At 41.0% G+C, this 18,224-nt stretch overlaps 1 pseudogene across 1 annotated transcript; it reads right to left on the bottom strand.

Annotated features, from left to right (window-relative positions):
• Positions 1-4,229: 4,229 nt before the first annotated feature.
• LOC308073319 (ribosyldihydronicotinamide dehydrogenase [quinone]-like) lies at positions 4,230-14,528 on the bottom strand (annotated as a pseudogene). The gene is made up of 5 exons: positions 14,474-14,528; positions 5,210-5,398; positions 4,986-5,116; positions 4,793-4,906; positions 4,230-4,705 (listed from the first exon to the last, which is right to left on the bottom strand). The product of its transcript is annotated as a ribosyldihydronicotinamide dehydrogenase [quinone]-like (transcript).
• Between the last annotated feature and the right edge of the window lie 3,696 nt (positions 14,529-18,224).

Raw genomic sequence — 18,224 nt, 5'->3', positions numbered from 1 at the left:
TCTTGCCTTTGTCGCGGAAGGCTGACACGGTGTCACATCCTGTAAAGGCATGAAAGAATAGCAAGCTGATAGCCGCATCTTTGTGCACGCCAAACATGCTGCAGAACATGGTAGCCAATCCATCCTGATCAAGGCAAATGACACAGATGTTCTCATCTTAGCAAGTGTCTTCGCTGCTCTTCAAGAGGCTGGACTACAGCAGATGTGGGTTGCATTTGGACAAGGTCAGAGCCTGCGCTGGATCAGTGTGCATGACCTTTTCATTTTGTTGGCCAGGAGAAGGTCAAAGGCATGCTATTCTTTCATGCCTTTACAGGATGTGACACCGTGTCAGCCTTCCGCAACAAAGGCAAGAAAACTGCTTGGCAGACATGGGAGATATGCCCAGAGGTCTCGCCTGTATTCTCCAAACTGGGTATTTACCCTCCCACAGTGGAGGATTGTGACCTACAGATTCTGGAGAGGTTTGTCATCCTAATGTATGACAGATCCAGCACAGCTGCTACTGTGGATGAGGCCAGGTTTGACATGTTTGCCAGAAAGCAGAGGCCTTATGAGTCAATCCCACCAACCAGAGCTTTGCTCCAACACACCAGGCGTGCTGCCTACCAGGCTGGTTGTGTGTGGGCCCAGGCAACCCAGTGTCAGCCAGGAGCAGAGGACCCTGCAGACTGGGGATGGCAGAAGGTTGGTGAGGAATGGCAGGTCTTCTGGACAGCCAACTCTCCAATAGCCAAGACGTGCAAACAGCTTACCAAATGTGGCTGTAAATGTGGCTGTCGTGGCAGGTGCAAGTGCTATAAACTGGGTCTCATGTGTACAGCTCTGTGCAGTTGCAACTGTGAGGTGTAACTCAAACCTCTTTTTTATGCTCTCCCGATTCCGTAAAAGAACCTATAAGCTGTATCTCAAGAACCGCAATAGATATAGACATGCACTAGGTACCAAAATATCCACTTTTATCAACGTCTAAATTCTGTACTGCAATGGCCCCATTGGATTCATAGACCAAAAAACATATGCACGCCAATTTTTTTTTATCATAGTTGCTAAGATATGATTACTTCAAGTTAATGGCAGCCATCTTGGACGCCATCTTGGATTTAGAATTGTATGTTATAACCCTACTGAAAATAACAGGTTATGAAAATAACACCAAATATCACCATATTCACTTATTAACAATCAATGTTGCACATTTCTTACTCTCCTGAGTCTGTAAAAGTACCTATATGCTGTATCTCAAGAACCGTAATAGATACAGTCATGTACGTGGTACCAAAATATCCACAATGCCCAAATTTATATTCAACTTTAATACATTTATGGTGCTTAAAATCAATACATTTCGAGTTATAAAGGAAAAACCTCACTTTTGGACAGACATCTTGGATTTGTGGGCCGCCATTTTGGAATTTTGCGTGGCCAGCGGTATTTTTGAAAAGAGTGGGGTTTGAAGAGTAAATGTACCAAATTTCATGCTTGCATCACAAAGTGAACGATTTTTCTCTTAGCCGCTCCACTATTCTATAAATAGCGACTTTGAAAAGGAGAGGTTTTATTTTCAAGATAGGCATAATATTTTTTTTTGGTCCAAGTTTTTTTTTTTTTTTTCAAAGTTTTTTTTTTTTGTCATGCATGAAAAAAAAAACTAACCTAAAAAAAAAAATCATCCCTCTTTTTAAAAAAAAACTCATCCCTCCTAAAAAAAAAACTCATCCCTCTTAAAAAAAAAAACTCGTCCCTCCAAAAAAAAAAACTCTTCCCTCTTTTTGAAAAAAAACTCATCCCTCCTAAAAAAAAAACTCATCCCTCTTTAAAAAAAAAACTCATCCCTCCTAAAAAAAAAAACTCATCCCTCTTTTAAAAAAAAAACTCATCCCTCCTAAAAAAAAACTCATCCCTCAAAAAAAATAACTCATCCCTCAAAAAAAATAACTCATCCCTCAAAAAAAAATAACTCATCCCTCAAAAAAAAACTCATCCCTCAAAAAAAAAAACTCATCCCTCAAAAAAAAAAAATTATCCCTAAAAAAAAAAAAATCATCCCTCAAAAAAAAAAAATCATCCCTCAAAAAAAATAACTCATCCCTCAAAAAAAATAACTCATCCCTCAAAAAAAAATAACTCATCCCTCAAAAAAAAATAACTCATCCCTCAAAAAAAACAACTCATCCCTCAAAAAAAAAAAATCATCCCTCAAAAAAAATAACTCATCCCTCAAAAAAAATGTTATAGCCTATGTTTTTTTTTTCCATACCAGAAAACATAAACCACCAGCTCTTAAAATAATGTACCTACCCTTAAAACAATCTACCTAGCTCTTAAAATAATGTACCTACCCTTAAAACAATCTACCTAGCTCTTAAAATAATGTAACCTACCCTTAAAACAATCTACCTAGTAATGTCCCCTAAGGGGCTCCGTATTGCTGCTGCAGCTGCTCATTGTTGGACAGCAGTCTGTAGGCTATGTGTATGTGCAGTGGCAGCAGCTGTGTAGGCTACATACTGTAAGGTGCAGATGTGTATAAAAGGTGTATTGAACATAGGCCTTTGTGCAAATAGTCTTACATGCAGGTGAGGAGGCATAAAGTAGAGTAGTCCTCGTGAAGGAAAGTCATCCAAATAAGGAAAGTATTCCACATAAGGATGCAACTCTAAGTATGATGTTTTACTACCTGTTTTGCTTAAAATGTGTTGCTCTGTTTTCAGTGAAATGTTCCATTCTTGCATGATGCATCACTATGTGATGGATAAAGTTTATTTAATCTCAAATCTTGAAATAAACTCCTCAAATAATCCCTTGCATCCAAGGTTTAAAGGCAAAATACAGGAAATTGGGCACAATTTCTCTTCAGTTTTCAATGGGCTATGTATGCTCGCCCTGGCTTTGTTTGTGTTTGTGTGGGTAGCTGCGGTTTCAACATGAGACAGTCCATCATCTGACTTCCATTAAGGAACATCCGAAAGCTGCTCATCACTGGTTATGTTCATATTAAAATTCCATACTATTGACCTCACTATCATCCCAGTGCACACCACAACCTCGTTTTTACAGGGAGCTGGATTGAAGATAATCTCGCATCACCTTTAAACATTTTAAGAGAAGCTTAGAAATCTGTATGCTATTACACAACTTTAATCTGACTGTCAAAAATTCCACTTCTGGACCTTTAAAAACATAGAAACACCCATGCCTTCAAGCATCTAAACCCCAATTCTGAACCTTTAGAAAAATGTGGAAAAAGGCACTTCCCAGACTAGAAAAAAGTATAGAATTCAAAAATTGTGTTCCTCGGAGTGCATATCTCCACCAGGCAGGGTTGCCGAGCCAGAGCTGTGCACTGCAAGTCGTGCTTTTGAGATCAATAAAGGTATGTCTGTCGATATGGTAATATTGCATACCCATTCATTAGAACAATGTCAGTCACCAGAAGCAGGGACATGCGTTTTCAGTCATAAAAGTTTGAAGTTGAATGGACTCCTAGGAGGGGGGTCTGATCCAATTGAATATCAAACATCTAAATGTTTAAAGCAACGAAAAATTCCCCTTTAAATTTGCCAGATGGATATTTGTTGGTCAACAATTTAGCATGCCCAAATGCCTAGTCTAACGTGGCTATAGACACCTCAAGCAATCATTAAGGTAGGAACAGTCACAACGTACTTACCACAAACAAGGGCATGTGGGAATGACTGTCCCACTGCCGGCAATTAATTTTTACCCAGCAATGGAGTTATTCCAGTGAAAAGAAGAAAAAAAAACAGCTATGCTACTCTGTAGGATTTGCCATTTGGCAACACCATGCAGTGACGTCAGTTTTAATACAAGTCCATCCTAGTGACCAAACTGCTAAAGAGCTTGTTGCAGGAGCATACTGGCTTATTGTTAGAATAAAACTCGAGTAGGTTGCAGTAGATAGCTCCTCAAGATTAAATTGTGTTCCTGCATCTCCATTTGACATGCATCCATCATTTCCTGTGCAAGCACTGATCTGCATATGCAATGAATATAAGTGGTCACACATGTTATAAGCCTACATGACTTTGCACAATTTGTAGTGTTCTAGTGGAACAAGCATACATTTTTAAGTTCTGACTGAAAAATAGACATAGACAGAAATCTGTCAAGCAGAGCTCTACACCAGACAACAAAACAAATGCATTTAGGCTTAATGAACTTTATTGCAGAATAATAAGACATGACACTCATGGAAGTACAGTTACTCAGACCCCAGCTTTTCTCTGGTTGTTGGGTGGAAGTGATTTTCCCAAGTGAGTTCCCACTGTCAGGCCAAACTCTTTGTCTGCATGCATCGCCTGGACCTCAGGTTTCAGCTGGAAGCCTTTTTCTCCATCGAAGCAGTCAGAGGGAGTGAAGGAGAGTGGCGCATCAGTCAAGAGACCCTTCAGCCTTGAGCGCCAGGCCTCCAGCATGGTGTTGCGGTCCTCAGAGGAAACACATGATGGCGCCCAGAAGATCTGAGGAGCCAGAACTTGGAAGCCACAGTAATGCAGGATTCCGTTCTGGAGATAGGGACACAAGTGACATCAGTGACATCAGTTTGTTGGTTGAAATGTATTGCATTTATATAGTTAGAAATGTACAGATGAGTTGTCCAGGAAACCAATACCAATATGCCGTTGGCACTGAACATGGTCTCCAGAGACCCAGTGGTGAAAGACAACATGGCTTTCTTGTCCTAGATTAGAAAGGAAGTCAAATTACAAAGGCACACCAACAATATACAGGTATATACCAATGCAGAGCTCTTCAGTATAGTCTTTACCTTGAAGATTCCTTGACTGTACCTCTTCTCAGGTGTGTAGCCAAAGCCCATTGTGAGCACCCGATCAATCCAGCCCTTCATGATGGCAGGGACAGTGAACCAGTACATGGGAAACTGAAACAAGGTACAAGTTACTGGCAATGTTGAGGGAAAGCAATATTTAGCAAGCAGTTATTCCCTTTTCAGAACTCACCTGAAAAATGACAAGGTCAGCTTCAGTGAGTTTCTTATGTTCCACAGTGATGTCAGCAGACAGCTTTCCTTCCTCCCATGCCAGTTTGGTCTCATTTGCATACTGGAAATTGTCAAGGTTATGCACCTCTCCTGTAGATAAGAGCACATTTTATTTTCCCTTCATGTATGTAATGCACAAGCCAATTCAGATTTATTAGTGTCTTAAACGACTCAAAGCTTCACCATTGATGTCCTCAGCAGTTGCAGCTGCTTTAAACTTCATGGCATACAGGTCAGAAACCTCCACTGTGTAGCCCTGAGCAGATAGCACCTCTACAGTAGCATCTTTAGCAGCAGCATTGAATGAACCAGAGCTCTGGTGGGCATAGACAATAAGTATCTTCTTTCCTGTTGCTGCTGCTGCTGCTTCTGCTGAAGTAAATAGTTCAGATTCAATATGAAAACAATAAAGAACTCATGCAAAACCAGGAGCATACCTATGCATGTTCCCTCAGCCATATACATATATATTCTCTCAAAACGAACACTAATCCCAATCATAGCCATGACCCCAAACTAATGTGTTCAATCCCAAACCATTAGAAACTCTTAAGTCAAACAACTAAAGCATACCACTCACATATCCCCAAGACCACACACCCATCCTCAATCACTGTGTCAAAATGATGAGCTAAAACTAGAAAAAGTGCTCCTCGGAGCACAGGTCTCCGCCAGGTCAGGTAGGTTGTTGTGGGCCAGCAATGTTCGGAATTCGCCAATCAGGATGGAAAAATCGGACGGAACCATCTTGATCACTTGACTACAGAGATAATATGTACCGATTTGCATGATGTTTGGACAAAATGTGTTGGAGTAATATAAAAAAGAGAAGTGTTGCAAAAATCTGCATCCTGGTGGCGCTATAATAGGGCAATGTTAAAAGGGTGGCATTTGTTCCTCAACGAAGTGCGAATGTGTGTGCAAAGTTTCACCGCAATCGGACGCTGGGTTCAGGATTTGCTGCATTTTGTTCAAAACAGGCCACTCGATGTCAATCTTAGCCAATCAGGATGGAATATGAGAAATCAAAGAGATCCCTCTTGATCACATGACTATAGAGATCATGTGTACCGATTTGCGTGAAATTTGGATAAAATCTGAAGGCTTAATATCAACAAATGTATTTTACTTTAGACGGCCTCCTGGTGGCGCTATAAAAGGCAAATGTGAAAAATGCACGGCAAAGGTTTTTCCTTGGCCTCTAGAGAGTGTGCAAACAAAGTTTTACACAAATCGGTGCAGTTATTGGTAAAAACACGAATCGGCCTGTTATAGCGCCACCATGAGGCAGATTTGAAACATTTTAAGTGGCATTTCTTCCTCTGCCTAATGGGAATGTGCGTGTGAAATTTCACGGAAATTGCCAGGTGCGTTCATGATTTGAGGCATTTTGTTCAAAACGGACCGATCCTGCAAACTTTGGAGGCCAACCTTAGCCAATGAGGATGGAATCTGGGAAATCGGACAGATCCGGGTTGATCACATGACTATAGAGATACTGTGTACCGATTTGTATGACGTTTGGATACAATCTGTAGGAGTAATATAAACAAATGGGTTTAGCACAAATCGGCCTCCTGGTGGCGCTATAACAGGCCCATGTGAAAATTTTGGGGCAGAGGTTCTGAATTGGCATCCAGGGAGTGTGTGTGCACAGTTTCGCTGCGATCAAGCCAACGGTGCCAGAGATTAGCTGCGGACAGACGGACGGACGGACGGACGGGGTGCAAAACATACTCTCTCGCCATGCCTCCTTCGGCCTGGCGGAGACAATAAGCAGTTGCTACATGGGAGGAAGGAAAAACATGCTTGATGACTGAAGGCAGATCTTTTATGCATATCACTCCCACTCTCACAGCTGTGTAATAATCAAGCAATCAATCAAATCAATCAACCAGTCCAGCTCGGGTGGGTTCAAATTTTTAAGTTTTCTCTCACTTCCGCAGGTCTGTTGTTGAACCAGTGCTGCATTGTTTTGAACACGGGGTAAACAAATCACTACTCTGGATCGTGTTCACAGTTCACAGTTAGATATGCCAAGCATTGTTATGATTAGCATGATTAACATGCATCCTGTATTCTAAGCCAATGAGGAAAGGTTGACCTGTAGGCTACAATGAATAGAGCGTCGCAGTTCCCGCCCACTTCCTGTTTTTTTTGGTGCCGGAAGAAAAAACTCAATGCATTTTTCCATTGACATTTCCAAAAATATTTATATCTATTAATTTAAGCCTCGAATCAAGCCATCACGAGATGACATGAATCATGACCATAAAACGTTTTTTTCTGTGATTTTTTTTTATTTTATATTTAATTATATGATATACTATATTTAATAAATACCCTTTGTTTTGCCATTTTCAAAAATAAATAAATCACAGAATCAAACGTTTATGGTCATGATTCATGTCATGTCATGATGGCTTGATTCGAGGCCTAAATTAATAGATATAAATATTTTTGGAAATGTCAATGGAAAAATGCATTGAGTTTTTTCTTCCGGCACCAAAAAAAACAGGAAGTGGGCGGGAACTGCGACGCTCTATACAGGTTGAATCAGGGAAACAATTAAAAATACAAAAAAGCCTTAAACACATGGCAAACATTAAGCAAATCTTAACCGGATTTATACATTATGGAAAAAGGTGTGTGTTAAGTTGGGAGATTTTAGTGTCATCAATGAAAGGGGGTCATAGAAAAGGGTAATCTATTCCAAAGCCTCTGGGGAAGGACTGGAAAAGGCACTATCACCCTTATGCTGCATTCAAACAGGCAGATACAAAGATACATGCCACCATTCATTTTCAATGGAAGCCAGCGACATGAAGATGCAAAGATACATCCAACGTTTGTAGCTGCTACGAAAGCTACAAATAAGTTTAGTTGGCTTCAACTTCAGATACAAAGCAGCAATAGATATGCTGTGCAGCTTTGTATCTTTGTATATTTTGTATCTGACAGTGTGAAGGCAAAGAAAGATCTTTAGCCCTAACAATTAATAAAAGATTCTGGTTGGGGTTAGGATTGGGAAATGGCAAAATAAATGGTACAAATGGGCAGCATTTCTATATGGAAACTTTTCTTTTGATTCACCACAACACTACAAGCATATATATATATATATATATATATATATATACACACACATACATATAGAGTTACACATACATATATTGTGTGTGTGTGTGTGTGTGTGTGTGTGTGTGTGTGTGTGTGTGTGTGTGTGTGTGTGTGTGTGTGTGTGTGTGTGTGTGTGTGTGTGTGTGTGTGTGTGTGTGTGTGTGTGTGTGTGTGTGTGTGTGTGTGTGTGTGTGTGTGTGCGTGCGTGCGTGCGTGCGTGCGTGCGTGTGTGTGCCTGCGTGCCTGCCTGCGTGTATACAGTACGCGTGACATGTGTGCCATGCGTGATGGGAAGGATAGGCTTTGTTCTGCTGCTGTCGCATTTCAGCTCTGTTTTACTCAACATTACTTTCCTTCAAGCAACATCTTGCATGTGGTCATACCCAATCATGGGTGTTGTTGTCCTGTAAAAGAAAAGATAAAAAGAGGAAAAAGCAAATAGAAGCTCTGACCAACAAGCAGTGAGCATCAAAGGGAAGAGTGAGCTGATTGTTGTACACATCTGAGGCCAAGAAAGTTAAACTAAGTTCCATCTATCCTGCCACTGCGTGCTTGTGTGTGCGTGCGTGCGTGCGTGCGTGCGTGTGTGTGCGTGCGAGAAGATGTGTACTTGTGACTGTGACAGCCAAATGTCCCCACAAGTATAGTAGAATTTGACAAATAGACATAGTGAGGACAATGTTCTTGGTCCTCACAATAGAAATTATATTATATAAATGATTATATATTATTAAACAGCAGATCTACAAGTTCACAACGTGTCGTACTGCGACCCGTTATGAGCTTAAGTATAACTCAGGCTTCAGTTAGGATAAAAAATTGCAACAACAATAAAAAGGCATTCATAAAGCTGCCATGTCCTCACAAATATAGCAATACAAATGTGTGTGTGTGCGTGTGCATGTGCTGTGGTGTGGTGGTGAGGGGCCCTAATGAACAACTGCTACACATTAGCACATTGGCCCACATGCATGCAAACAATCCGATGTCGTCTCTTTCCGAGACGGTCGAAACATTGGGACATATGGAGACAGTTTTCAAACCAAAACACAGAACTTTCTCAGTCACAAGTATTTGGTAAAAATATGGTTAACTTTAAGCACCACTGCCGCTGTGTTTGCCTTCTAATTTATTGTACTCAGGCAATCTTTTGTCTGTGAAACTTCTTCTTTTCAACTCTTAACCCAATGAGAGTAGAGTATAGCCACTCTGTACAGTATGTTGTTAATGCTGTGCTTAAACATATACAGTAGGCCCTTCTGTAGTGCGGTCCTACCTGAATGGGTAGCGAAGCCGCCTGGGAAACAGAAGGTCACTGGTGTGACCCCTGGCCCTGATCTATGTGTCGAAGTGTCCCATGAGCAAGACACTTAAAGCTATGCTATGCGACTTTGTCCTAGCGGGGATTCGAACCTGGGTCTCCTGTGCAGATTGGTCAAAATTACATTTTACTCACAAAAAGCTACATAGTGTAGCTTTAACCCCTAACTACTCCCTGGGCGCCCAATAGCCCAATAGTAAATAGCCCACTGCTCCTAATAGTTAGGATGAGTTAAATGCAGATGTATTTATGTGCAAATGCACTGTGACAAAAAAAAGTGGGACCATATTGTCATGCTGAGCATAGGCCTATACTGCAAAATCTTGAGTGTCAGTTTAACTCTGAGAATGTACAGCAAGTGAGTTACAACACAAAAGCAGCATCTGCTCTACATCTTTAGGAGCAACTTGTAGAACCACACAACCATGCTATTAATTAGTTAATTTACAGGCAGCCACACATAGTGTATGTATGTGTCACACAATTATGCTCATACACTAGTTTACCTTGGCCCAATGATATTAAAATAGAGTCAACAGGGCCATCATGTGGCCAGTACAAGAAAATACATTGCCTTGCGGAATTCATATGGGGAAAGTGTTTGATTGATTGATTGATTGATTGATTGATGTACTTTATTTAGTAAGACATGAGAACAACAGTACATGGAAGTACAAATTCACAATACAAGGTCTACTAAACTGGAAGACTCATTAAGCACTGAGCTTGTTTAAGATGAGATCCCCATGCACACAAATCATGATGACATATAAGAGACATACAGATATACACACTACTATACAGAACGTCATACAATCAGCTTACAGGTTACTGGTATGAAGAGTGAAAAATATGTACAAAAGAAGAAAAAACGGGGAGGGGGGGGTAGGTTAAGACTTAGACAGGGGACATTTTCGAATTGCAAGGCAAGTGTATCTATGCCATGGTCTATGTGTGCGTTGTCACATACAACTTGCCACATGCACGCACATTCTGACAACTTAAAAAGGGAGGGGGTAAATCATATTTTCTATCAATTACTCAACCCATGAAGCAAGTTTTTGTCACATTCCTATGCCAATAATGTGATGACCGGCAGTCTCCGCCGGTACCTGTCATCACATTATTGGCTTAGGAATGCGACAAAAACTAAAACAAACTCCATTCAAGGCTTCATGGGGTGAGTAAATCAATAAGAAAAAAGTCATTTTGGGGGTGCACTATATTCCTTTAATAGTTAGAATGAGAATCTGTTTATTGGCCAGCAGTTAGGCCTACAAGGACAATGAGAAATATGGTGCATTGCTCTCACATGGAAGACAAAATAAGAAAATACAGCAAATTAAGAGACATTTGAAAGTAGGAAATAGCTATTTAAGGTTTAAAAAAGGCTGGGTGATCCATGTTGTTTCAGAAAATTATAAACTGAGACAGAAACACCTCAAAAGACATTATTTGTCACAAAGCCGAAGTTATATCTGTTTGCTTATTGAGGTAGGCCTACTTGTACTGGACTGGTACATTAGTTGGTCTCTCTTCAGACTGAGTCATCTCTAATTCTCTATGAGCCAATTCACTTCCTACAGGTTACCACTAGAGGGAGGTAGAACCTCAGTGCTCACTAGTAGTCTTTGTAGAGATTTGATTTGGTGTTTCTTTATGGTTTAATCAAAGAGTTGGTGATTATCAGCTCGGAAGAGGTTATAAGGCCAACGTGAGTAATAGCTAGCCAGATGGTGAGTCATGAATTGTGACTCTATATTGGCAGAACAGTTCCACTGTTCGGCATGCAAACTACAGTCTTTAATAGATTAATTCCACTGATCTAATCACTGTAATGACCACAAGTAAACACTGCTCCAGGATTTACTGTGATCCTTTGGCACAGTCTGAGCACTGCCTCCCTGGCTGACATACACATTTAAAAAGTTCCCAGTTATTCATATTAGATAGACAAACACTTTACGCGGGGAAAAAAAACTAAAACCTTTGACATCTTTGGCAAAATATCTGTTCCCCTTTTATTTCATTATCACAGCCAATAGATCTATCAACTTAATGTATTTGCTATATATGTTGCTCCACCAGGGAGCAGCATATCGTCTGTTCTTAGACAGGATCATCATCTGCAGCTTATGAAATCAAAACACTATTCCTATATGCTTGTTCACAGAATTATCTGATAACTTCTCTAAGAATTGTGTCAGATTCATACATGGTACCAGGTGCACATTTGTTGGATATTAGTATAAAATGATCAGTTGGAGGATACAATAACCGTGTCATTCATGAAAACAATACCATAGCAAGCAATAACACTGAAATATAAATGCTACCATACAAATGTAATCTGTTAAACATTTGGCGTTATGAGAAATGTCTGCTGAAACAGATGTGGCCTTCAATAGTTTGGCATAAAGTCAACTGACAGACACTTTTTCTGTAATGTGGCATTGTTCTGTGTGGCATTCAAATGCTCACAGTCACAGATAGTACTATATGACTGGTTTTATCCACAGATATGTTTGTTAGTCAAGATTAATTATCATGTCACCCCACCCCACTGCTCTCAAATGACTAAAGTCATGAAGATCAACACAATATTCCTCATATTCACTGTAAGTTGACTGTACATATTTATCCATATTCCCCATAGGTGGCTGACTCTGTACATATATCAGCCTCACATCATAGCCGATACTTTGTGTGTGTGTGTGTGTGTGTGTGTGTGTGTGTGTGTGTGTGTGTGTGTGTGTGTGTGTGTGTGTGTGTGTGTGTGTGTGTGTGTGTGTGTGTGTGTGTGTGTGTGTGTGTGTGTGTGTGTGTGTGTGTGTGTGTGTGTGTACATTCATTCATTCAAGATTTATTTATTCTCAAATTCTCAAAACTCATTTGCAGTGTCGTCGAATATTACAATGCATTCAACAACGTCAGGGTTGAAAATAAATTTCAATTTAGTAATTGGGAAAAAAGGCATATGTGTGCAAATATAAACGTTAAAGATAAGAAACCAAGACAAATTAAAACCACATTTCTAAAAACAAATTACATATTGTGGTGACCTTTTTGGTCACCAAGGTTCTAAAACTCAAGGGTACTAGAGTGCTTAATCTCAATGTGTTCTGCAGGGCATTCCATGTGGTTGGGCCTCAGGAGCTAAATGCAGATCTACCAAGTTCAGAGCGGACCTTGGGCACCTTGAGTGTGAGGCAACTACTTGATTGGGTGTGATAGGGTCCAGAGGTCACTGCCAAAAGTGATGAGATGTGTCTTGGGCAATCTCCAAGTGTGACTTTATATTAAAACAGATGCCAGTGTAATTTCCGTCTCTCTGCCAAGGAGGACCATCCAACCTTGTTAAGATACAATGGTGAGTACCATAACTATTACCGGTGATGAATCTATTGATGAGTGGTAGACAGAGTCTCTAGGGATTTAAGAGTGGGTGCTGCTGCATGTCTATAGATTATGTCCCCATAATCCAAAACAGTATGCATCTAGCAGGTTTCCTTTTCATTCAGTTCCAGAAAAAGTTCATTCAGAAGACGGCTTTTCAATATCAACCATGACAAATGGACTTGATATTGTATTTGGCTGAAGGTGTGACCAAAGGGCTTATACGTCCATACCCGCGCCTTAGCAGATCTTGTCTGGCTCTTCCTATAGCCTATCAAACTAATAAATTGCGTATAGTTCCACCATAACGGGCCAATAAGGTGTCTGGCATCTCCGACAGCTGTGACCCTGAGTTACCTAGCAACAGCTTGTGCCCAAAGGAGAAGAGGTATATCTGCCATACACAATTCAGAAAAAGAAGGAGGGATGGATGGAGCATTATGGGATATTATATGTTGTGAGATGAAAGTTCCTGAAGTAAGGAATCGTGTGCGTCTGTCTGTCTGTCTGTCTGTCTGTCTGTCTGTCTGTCTGTCTGTCTGTCTGTCTGTCTGTCTGTCTGTCTGTCTGTCTGTCTGTCTGTCTGTCTGTCTGTCTGTCTGTCTGTCTGTCTGTCTGTCTGTCTGTCTGTCTGTCTGTCTGTCTGTCTGTCTGTCTGTCTGTCTGTCCGTCCGTCCGTCTGTCCGTCCGTCCGTCCGTCCGTCCGTCCGTCCGCCTGCCTGCCTGTCTGCTCGTGTGTGTTTTTGAGTGTAATGTGTGTCTGTCTATGACCTGATCCTGTAGATCTGTTCCACCTGTACTTCCATGTATCACTTGCCTTGGATATGTTAATAATATTGTGTAGTCGACATTGTCGACTTAAAGGTGGTGTAAGTGATTTTCTAAGTCAAAATAAATATGAAATAGCTCTATATTCTGATAGTAATCATTGCTATATAATGCTTGTTCAGTAACAGGGGTCTCTCTGTCTCTCCAACTCATTAGTGAAAAGAAAATAAATGTTCAGGTCTGGATTCCAATTTGATCTAATCAGGAGGGAGAACTCATAGGATACAGGATAAACAAGTGAAATTGGAAGTGATGAACCAAAAGAAAATCAGCAGACACAATTGGAACTGACATGCTATAAAATTGAAGCTGATAAATTGGTTCTCACTCCTGATTGCATGAAATTGGCAACCCACCTGAAAATGTATTTTCTGTTTATTAAAGAGCTGGGGAGAACCCTGTTACCGAACAAACACTCTAGAGCTTTAACTTTTTTTGTTTTAACAAAAAAATATCACTTAAAGACCTAACTGCTGAAGGTTCCAGGCAGCAGCTATTTACAGTCCACTGTCAGCTCTCTGTGATGTGACTGTTGAGTCGAGTTCCTTCCTCAGAGGATCTTTCATCTCTTCTCTGTCAACCTGACATCGATGCATTCCTCTCCGTTTCCCACTGGATGCCCCTGTGGCAACAGTAACAGGTGTCCTGTGTAATGCCTGTCGAACTCAATTGGCTAAACTGAAGCATTATTTAGTTGCTTAGATACATAGCTAATTGAAGTGGCAGATTTTTTTGTGCCGGTGAGCCAACATTAGCATTTCTCTTGCAGGCAAAAATCTCACTGGGGGATTCCCCGGTGTTGTCATCAGGTGTGTAGACCGCCCAGAGCAAATCCATCTCTGCTTTTCCATTCACGCTCCTCTGAACCAATTATATGTTTGTCATGGGTTTGTTTTTTTCTGCCTGATCTTATTTCCCACTCTTGTTTTTCAATTAGGCTGCTGTATGGTTTGGGAATCTTCTGTTCATGCCTTAAAACAAGATTGGACCAAATGCTGTTGAATGTGAATGCTAAATGTTATTACATTTACAATGAAAGAAATGTGCTTTGTTGGGTTGATGTGCATGTAAATGGCTTGTTTGCTTTGTCAGTACAGGAATGGCAGAGAATCACTGCATATATTATAATATACTGTATTCAACTTTGTTATTTCAAAGTGTATGCATACTGTAGCAAGAATGGGTGTGATTGAGGGTTGGTCTAGAAGATGAAGAGAAGCAAGGATGGCTCACCAGGACACAAGGAAAGGTTGAAAACCACAGAACTACTATAACGTCTCATCTTTCTCTCCCTCCTTCATCTCTCTCCTTTGTTCACACCCCAGTAGCCATGGTTACAAAGCTGATCGATTAGATGCCATCTGATTCCAAATAAGCAGAAACAAAAGATGCCAGCAGATGGTAACCAGACAGAGAGAAGGATTGAGGGAGGGGGTGGAGAGATGACAGGAAGGGGGAAAATATGAAACAACTGTGGTTTATCTATCAGTATCTATGGTATGTATGATTTTATTATAGATTTGATGGACTTCTGGACTAATCTCTCCACTAATCTCTCCACTACCCTAAACATGTAGTGTTGTTGTTAGTAGGGATAAACACAGAAGCAGTCAGGAGGAAGTGGACTAAGAAAGGGGAGGAGCCAAACCGAGTTCCTGTTTCTACACAAAAAGTGCCCCCAGAGGCAAAAACAAAGGAAGAAAAACTAATCTCTTTTTCGTATTTTTTTTTACCGAATGGGTTCCCAGATTGCTTCTGCACTAACCCTGCAAGATATTTTAGTGAGAAGGAAGTGCCTGAAAGAATTGTTAGCTGTTTGACCACACTTGTCCAAAGGAAAAGTAAATACAAGTAAATAAACGTGATGGACAGAGGACAGGATATAGAGAGAAAATGCCCAATACTAAGAAACAGATGGTCCTCAAATGCACTCAATCCTCATGGGAGAAAGAGAGACTGAACATGAATACAGTCAGAGACACATTTATTTGGGGATTCAAATTCTGCCATTTGCACACACCAGATACATGAGTGCTAGACTTAAAATGGTGAATGTAAGTACTATATACCCTACTATATGAACACACACCAGATACATGAGTGTTAGACTTAAAATGGGGAATGTAAGTACTGTACTACCTACTATGAGTCAGTACAGCCTCACGTGTGCACACATACATACACACACACACACACACACACACACACACACACACACACACACACACACACACACACACACACACACACACACACACACACACACACACACACACACACACACACACACACACACACACACACACACAAACACACACGAGCTCAATGACAAATGCAGACACATGCATGCACTTGCACACTCTCTCTCTCTCTCTCTCTCTCACACACACACACACACACACACACACACACACACACACACACACACACACACACACACACACACACACACACACACACACACACACACACAGGCATGCATGCATACAAAAACAGATGAGAGAGGAGGTGAAAATGTGGGGTTTGGGGCTCTGTCCTTTTACATTATGAAACAGATGGTGTCCAGGCCGAGGCTGGCAAGGGGTGCACCCAGGAGAGGTGGAGGGGATGAGGAGGGGGGACAAAAGAAGAAGACATAGGAAGGGGAAGATAAAGTGTGCAGAAGGGCAGAGAACATGTAAGTCCTCTTCTAATATGCTCACAAGGGATTCTACTGAAAATCACAATGGTTGTCATTGATTACTGTAATGTATAACTAAAAGGTGGACCAGTTTTACAAAAAAGTAAAGAAAAGATGAACAGATTGGCAGAATTGATCGCAGTTGATTCAGTAATTAGGACAAATTAAGCAGTTCAAAGGTTACTCAATATGTCATCCCACCTAAAGGTGACACAGGAAATCAATAAATGTGATCCATCCTTCTGTCAACATGACAGAAACATGCTGCGTTGCTTTCTAACACTATTGTCTGGAAAGTGAGTCTTGTCATTGCAGGACTCAAACCAATCATGGAAATAGCACTTTTGTACATAGCACTGTCACATACAGACATACTGTATTACTCAGGTGCATGACCTGGCCTGCAAGCTATGTGACCACATAAGATAAAGCTGTATTTGTAGCGGACAGACAATTATTTTGACAGATATACTGCACAGGGCGAGCTAATAGCCCTGAAGTGTAACAATACACCATTCTCCCTTCCATCCTCCCAGATGCCTATTCCAGTCCTGTTTATTCCTTACAGACTCAGAGGATGAGGTGCTATACTCCATACCACAATTATTGTTGACACCTGGTTTACAGCTGTGCACGCGCACTATGCTCACAATCACCACTCACACACGTGAACATGTACAGTACACGCCATTCACTCTGACCTCACCCCCCCCATGAGGCTGACAGTGTGCCTTCATTTTGACAGAGTGGCTACCACCCGGCCAAGCTATTCCCAAGACAACCCTTAAATCTCATCGGGACCGAGAGGGAACACATGATGCCATATGCTTGTTTTTCACCGCTGCTGCTAGAGTGTTTTGTGAGCACGTACTCTTTCTCACAACATACGTGTCTATAGGAAGCTCTTCAGGAGGAATCTTGAAGTTAATACCATGATGCTTTCCATTCCCAGGGTGAGAAGAGTGTTCACAATGACATTTCCCTCTTTATCATGGTCACACAGTGAATTCAGAACCATGATAATGATTCTGTCCATCCATAGACTCCCCTGATTCCATGATGAATATCTCCTGGTATTGGTGTCTGCTGTGGTTCGCTTGCAAAGTCTTGAATAATGGAATGACAGCAGATGTTTCAGCTATTTCTGTGATAAATGCAATTGCAGTTTTGGGAATTAGATAAAAAAAAATGCACATTTCGCTCAATTTCGTCTCTACATTCTCAAGTAACTTTAAAGGGATTGGAACCTAGTATTGATTCAAATGTTTTTCACGCTCAGTGGAGTGGACTAATCAATATATTCCCTGCCAATACTGGGTGAAATCTTTGGCATTAAACAGAACAAACTAAGAACACAAATGTTGGTCTCCGCACAATCCACACATTATATTGGGTACAAGATTGGAAGACAAAAAGAGAGAGGAGATAAAGTTTTTTTTGGCAACACATATCCATAGCCTATCATCCCTTCCTGTGTGTCATCACTTCACTCCAGTCTTTATCAGGGGATCGTCATATCTGGCGCACAATCAGCAGGAGGAGGAGGGGGTCGGTACTCTGCACGGGCTCTTAAGGATGGAGAAGAGTGAGAGGAGGAAGCTGACAAATCAAGAAGCCGAACTGTCACTTAAGATAAAAGGATAACCCCTGCAGCAGCATGTAGCGTGACGTGCACCTGGACTGGACATGATGATGGACGACAAGGAACTAGACAAAGAGGAATTGGTGCTGTTTGTTTGTCTTGGACTTTGGCCATCTGTTTAATGCAAGGACAACCATAGGCTATGTTCCTAGTTTGATTTCTTTACACTGGCTAAACTAAACGAAGAAAACAAATGATTTTCAAGGGGGGA

Source organism: Gymnoscopelus braueri (assembly GCF_963280865.1).
Source record: "Gymnoscopelus braueri genome assembly, chromosome: 18".
NCBI lineage: Eukaryota > Metazoa > Chordata > Actinopteri > Myctophiformes > Myctophidae > Gymnoscopelus > Gymnoscopelus braueri.
This window is presented reverse-complemented; position numbering and strand designations above follow the sequence as displayed.